Source organism: Monodelphis domestica, chromosome 5 (assembly GCF_027887165.1).
Source record: "Monodelphis domestica isolate mMonDom1 chromosome 5, mMonDom1.pri, whole genome shotgun sequence".
In the NCBI taxonomy this organism is placed as follows: domain Eukaryota; kingdom Metazoa; phylum Chordata; class Mammalia; order Didelphimorphia; family Didelphidae; genus Monodelphis; species Monodelphis domestica.
Genome location: NC_077231.1, coordinates 29,052,785 through 29,059,623, shown reverse-complemented (window position 1 = coordinate 29,059,623; position 6,839 = coordinate 29,052,785).

Here is a 6,839-nt window from a genome sequence, read left to right as displayed (position 1 = left end):
TGCTGTCAATGTGGAATCTAGAAATCCCCAAACTTGTAGCCTAGAAAGATTAAATGAACCCCAGTTTACTTATCTTAAGGATGAAGGCTCCTGGTTTTATCTTGTCACATGAGAGTTCCTCCCCAAGGGAAAGTCCTACTTCACTGTGTTAATGAGGATTTTGAGAAGTGACAAAATGGATCCGCAGAAAAGCAAGAGGCTTGGAACTTTGGGAACTGCCAATCAACTGAGATGGAGTCACAGTTCCATGGAATTTTGAAGGAAGCAGTTGGGCAGCTTGAGCTGTTTTGAACCTCACTTTTTCTCTGACTGTTGGGAAGAAGGTGGAAGCCAGACTCACTCTCTTGGTCATTCAATTATTTATATGACTGATTACTGAGAAGACTTCGGAGCTTAGCTCACAAGAAACTCTGTTAGCCTTTGCTGTCAACATCTCCCCTTAGAGAAAAATAGCTTTATTTCCTGAAATGAACACATTGTGAAATCTCCAATCAACAGGAAATCTAGTTAGGGAAATCTATTTCCCTCTCCCCTTCCCTCTCCTTACCTCCTCTATTTAAAAGAATAAAAGACCTCTTAGTTAAAGATTTGAGGGTGAGAGTTAGTTATTAAAGAAATCTTCAGCCTTACCATTTCTAAGAAGAGTCATCAAATCAGTTGAGAGGGGAACAGGAAGTGGTGTGGAGGGAGGAGTGCATGATCCAATCTTTCCCCTAGCTTGCTTCCTGGTGTTACTGCCCTATTACCATAAATCTCCCAATAGTGGTATCTATTAAAATTGCCTCTCTGATTAACAGTAGACTAACAATAGATGTCAAAAGATTCTCCTTGTCTCCAGAAGCCTCTCCCAGTATATCACACCCTCCTTCTGAGGATCAGGATCAAACTCAGGACCTTCAGCTTGAGAGACTGACATGCTACCTACTGTGCCAAATCTTAAAGTCTATTGTTAATATGAGAGGCAGTGAAGTAGGACTTTCCCTTGGGGAGGAACTCTCACGTGACAAGGTCAAACAAGGAGCCTTCACCCTTAAGATAAGTAAACTGGGGTTCATTTAATCTTTCTAGGATACAAGTTAGGGGACTTCTAGATTCCATGTTGACAGTGCATAAGAATTATTGACAGGCAGGCCATTAGACATTCCAGAGAACCTTCAGAGCTGGCAGGGGAAAGGTTCCAAATTGTTGAGAAGACTGTTGGACTTCTCTTGGGTTTTTTTTGCAGTCAACAAAGAAGCTGATGGTTGCAGATCTGTGTTCCTATGGACATCTCTGGATCTTCCTTCAAGCAGCCCTCTGGACAAGAGTGGATAGGTGTGTCTCAATTACTCTTGGGTGGACCAAGGGAAAGATTGAGAGTTCCAGCTATTTTCTGGACTCTCTAAGACTCTTCATCTGGACTTCAGCCTCTACTTGCCAGAAGACTCTATATGTAAAATCTCTGCACTTTCTGTTGGACTGACCCTTAGGAGTTTAGGATCAGATAGAATTATTAGTTAGGATTTTTAAATTAAGGAATTAAGTTGTAAAACCTCCTTCTCCCCCTCCCTCCTTTCCCAAACCTCTAATCTTTGTTGAATAAAAGCAAAATATTTATATGTAAATCCCTATGTGTTTTTATCTGAAACCCCTCCAAATTAATATTATTATTTCAGAGAGCCAGGCCTAGAAAAGGAAGCTCCTAGATTCAAATCTGGTCTCAGATAACTCCTAACTGTGTGACCCTGGGCAAGTTTTAACCCCTGTTACCTAATCCTTACTTATCTTCTGCCTTAGAATCAATACATAGTTTTAATTTTAAGATGGAAGGTAAGGGTTAAGAAAAATAAATTAGCAAAATAAAATTAAATCAATAAACAAAAGAATCCCTTGTCTAAGACAACATCCCATAAAAAAATTGATGAAGGACCCCAGATTAAGAACCCCAGGTCTGATATGTGCCATAAGAAATTTGAGGAGAGATAAATCACTTTCATCTGGGAAGCTTTCCCAATAGAGGTGGTTGCTAAACTGAGATGTAAAGAGGATTTCAGAAAGAAAAGATATGGTGGAAATGAACTGTAGGTAAGAAAGAGTATTGGAAAATGGAGCAGGAGAGTACAGAGCAGCTAGCTGTCCAGTTTGGGTAGAGATAAAATTCATGGAAGTTAGTTGGAAATCAGGCTCACCAGGTAGTGGAGAGATAGACTGGAAAGAACCTTAAAATGTCAGGGACACCCACTATAGGGTCTCCCAACTTTCAAGTATTACAGTGTGCCAAGCACAGTGCTAACTGCTGAAAAACCAAGACAAAAAAATGAACCATCCCTTCTTGTTAGGAGCTTGAATTCTAATAGGGAAGACAAATATAAATGTGACTGTATACTGCAGAAAGCACATCAATACAAATCTATATAAAGCAGTTAGGGATCCTACTCATTCTCTCTTTCACAATCATGAAAGCTTAGTGGAAAGACAAAAGACGAGATGACTGATAATGGCCTGGGATGCAGTGGATGACCTTGGCATCTTCAATATCTGACCAAGCTCTAGGTGCTCCTCAGTGCCTGCTTCAGGTATATTTATAGCCAATGGAACAAATTGTTCTCATCTGCCTATTCCAATGGGGAAGTCTTCACATGCTTGGGGTTGACTTTTCCTCTCCCCCCAACTCACCAACAGGTTTGAGTCCTATTGGTTATTTTCATCCTGGTCTGCTGAGAAGGTTTTACTGGGGTGTGTATACAGTGCATGCTACGTCTTCGTGGAGGAAAGAGTGAAAAGAGCCTGGCAAGCCCTCACCCAAGAGATGCTATCCCTCTCTGAATACCCTATGAAAATCTCTAAAATTTTCAGTTAATGATTAACAGATTCCCATTTGGTCATATCTTCTACATCCCAGTGATTCTGATCACCTATAGATTCTAATCCCCTATCCAAATCTCATTCCCCATTCCTTACCAACTAATTTTTATTTTCATGGCTCTCAAGTCACCCAAAGTTCTAACAGAAATTTATTCCCCCCAAATCCACCCCTCTATTGTGCTTTCTACAATACCTGCTCCCTGGCAACAAATTCTTTTATCTGGAATGCTTTCCTTTTCCACTACTTACCTATCTTCCAGCATCCACTGAGACCTGGCTCCATCTTGACACAGTTTTCTTGAACAATGTTTCCAACACTGGCTGAACTTTCATTTATTTCTTTCAACTAATAGGTCATGGTGGAAGAATTAGAATATCCCTTGCCAATTCCAGGTTCTTTTCCTACCACCATCACTCAGTAACTTCTCCTTGGGGTCCTTAGAATTCACATAAACCAGCCAATCAAAATGCAGATAACTCTTGTTTTCAGACCTTCAGGACATTCTCTTTCCTTTTTCTATGAGTTTAGTACTTGACACAATCTTTCTTTCCTCCCCAATTCCTGCCCTCATACTAGGGGCATACATATTGATATTTCCTTCAAGCAGTCTTAACTCCCAGTGTCTCAGCCTACTCAATTCCCAATACTTAACCCATCTCCACCACACACAAAGATAATAGTATCTTTAATGTTGCCTATGCCCATAAATGTACCACTTCCATGTTCATGAACTCTGAAGTTCCCTTATTTGACCATAATCTTTTAGTTTTCTACCTCTCACACTTTGAAATCTATTCCCTTTATTCTTCGATTTTCTCTAGGGCTATTATCCTTGCTCCTTTTGCCATTTTGACCCTTTGGAGGAATAGTTAGACTTCACCACATCCTTTCTTGAATGCCTTGTCCCTCTATATTGTCTCCTGCCAGCGTCAGCCTCAGATCATTCCCGTTTTCTACTGCCTTCCCATACATGTGTTGCTAAACAAAAGATGAGAAAATTGTGCAGTTACTTGGGTCATTGCAAATTTATATTATGTAACCTCAACTGGGCCATCACTGCTGCTAGGCAATTCTTTTATACTTCTTTAACTTTCCAACTCATCCCAGAAACTTTCCCAAACTTTTTCAACCCTCAAACTTCCTATGGCTGTTCCTCCCCTTCCTCGCTACCCCCTACATGTGAGAACATTGCCTCAAATTTCACCGAAGAAAATTGAATTCATTCATCAAGATTAACTTTTCCTCATATCTTATAACCAATATTCCTTCTGCCATCATCTTCACTGACCCATGTGGAAGAGAGAAATGCCAAAATGAATGCAAGGACTAGATTTTGCAAGATTATCTCATGAAAAAATGAGATACAATGCTGGCTGCCAGTGAGGGATAGGAATGGAACATTCCAGTTAAGAAAAGAAAGAACAGTTAGGGATTGCTGGTTTTTTTCTCCCTTTGACTTGAAGAGGGAAGTAGCAAAATCTTCATTGAGTCTACTTAGCTACAAATCTACAAATCCCTTGTTGAGTAGAAAAAGATCCAGAATAACCATCTGTTTTACAGTGGTAGAATAGAGACTTTTTCCCCTTTGGGGAAGGTAATAGCCTATCCTTCAGAAGACTCATTTAAGGCTATATCTCTGTGACAAGAAATACCATAATCTTGAATCTACAAAAGATAGTCTGGGACTTAGTCCCCAGACTTGTGCCTCAAACCCCTGAAGGCATCTATAAGAGGGAGATAGCTCAGGGACTTCCTGTTTCCTCTTTCCTAATTTATACCCAACCCCTTTATCTAATAAGTAGCTATTACAACTTATTGAGAACTCAGACATCTTAAATGTACTATAGGGGAATTACAAATACAATCAACTAAAGAAGAAAGAGATTGAAGGGGATTTTCTCCTACCCTTCAACTCTGGTCAGATCTAAATCTATCATACAGACAGCTCTGCCTGGGGGGAGGTAGATCTATTATTACTCTTTATCTGTTCTCTCTCTCTCAAGTATCTGTCAACACTTAGGTTCCCTGCTAGTACACCCATATAATACAAAGTGGTCCTTCTTGCCAATTCATACCCATTTATTGGCAAAACTGATTCCATTGCATCCCTTCTCTAGTGGATTGCCCTCTCTTATCTTTCCAACTCTTATCTTGCCCACTCACTTATCTTCAAACTTTCCTCATCTAATGCCTTTTCTTTTGCTGCCTATAAATTTGCTCCTCAAAATCCTCTAATTTGATTTTGCTATTCATGCTATCATACCTTACCTTTTCTACTTTTTTGTGGCTAAACTCCTGGAAAACAAAACAAAACAAAACAAAACATCTACAATAGGTGTCTCTACTTATTTTCCTCTCACTTGATTCATTGCCTACAATTGACTTTAAAATGCATCTTTAAACTAAACAATTCTTTCCAAAATTATCAATAATTTCTTTTTTTTTTGTCAAATTTATTTATTTTTTTCCTTTTAAACATTATTTTGTTTGGTCATTTTCAAACATTATTCATTGTAAACAAAGATCATTTTCTTTTTCCCCCCAACCTCCCACCACCCTTCCCATAGCCAACATGCGATTCCACTGGGTATCACATGTGTCCTTGATTCGAACTCATTTCCATGTTGTTGGTATTTGCATTAGGGCTTTCGTTTCATATCTCCTCAACATCTGTAGTCAAGCAGTTGCTTTTCCTTGGTGTTTTAACTCCCACAGTTTGTCCTCTTCTTGTGGATAGTGTTTTTTCTCCTAGATCCCTGCAGATTGTTCAGGGACATTGCATTGACACTAATGGAGAAATCCATTACATTCGATTGTACCACAGAGTATCAGTCTCTGTGTAAAATGTTTTCCTGGTTCTGCTCCTTTCGCTCTGCATCACTTCCTGGAGGTTGTTCCAGTCTCCATGGAATTCCTCCACTTTATTATTCGCACAATAGTATTCCATCACCAACATATACCACAATTTGTTCAGCCATTCCCCAATTGAAGGGCATCCCCTCATTTTCCAATTTTTGGCCACCAAAAAGAGCACAGCTATGAATATTCTTGTACAAGTCTTTTTCCTTATTATCTCTTTGGGGTACAAGCCCAGCAGTGCTATGGCTGGATCAAAGGGCAGACAGTCTTTTATTGCCCTTTGGGCATAGTTCCAAATTGCCCTCCAGAATGGTTGGATCAGTTCACAACTCCACCAGCAATGAATTAATGTCCCTACTTTGCCACATCCCCTCCAGCATTCATTACTTTCCTTTGCTATCATGTTAGCCAATCTGCTAGGTGTGAGGTGATACCTCAGAGTTGTTTTGATTTGCATCTCTCTGATTATTAGAGATTTAGAACACTTTTTCATGTACTTATTAATAGTTTTGATTTCTTTTTCTGCAAACTGCCTATTCACATCCCTTGCCCATTTTTCAATTGGAGAATGGCTTGATTTTTTGTACAATTAATTGAGCTCTTTGTAAATTTGAGTGATTAAAATTTTGTTAGGTTTTTATGAAGATTGTTTCCCAATTTGTTGCTTTCCTTCTGATTTTAGGTATATTGTTTTTGTTTGTACAAAAGCTTTTTAATTTGATGTAGTCAAAATTATTTATTTTACATTTTGTGACTCTAAGTCTTGCTTGGTTTTAAAATATTTCCCTTCTTAAAGGTCTGACATGTATACTATTCTGTGTTCACCTAATTTACTTATACTTTCCTTCTTTATGTTCAAGTCATTCACCCATTCTGAATTTATCTTTGTGTAGGGTGTGAAGTGTTGATCCAAACCTAATCTCTCCCACACTGTCTTCCAGTTTTCCCAGCAGTTTTTGTCAAATAGTAGATTTTTATCCCCAAAACTGGTGTCTTTGGCTTTGTCATAGACTTTCTTGCTGAGGCCACTTACCCCAAGTCTATTCCACTGATCCCCCTTTCTGTCTCTTAGCCAGTATCAAATTGTTGTGATGACCACTGCTTTCAAGTATAGTTTGAGATCTGGGACTGCAAG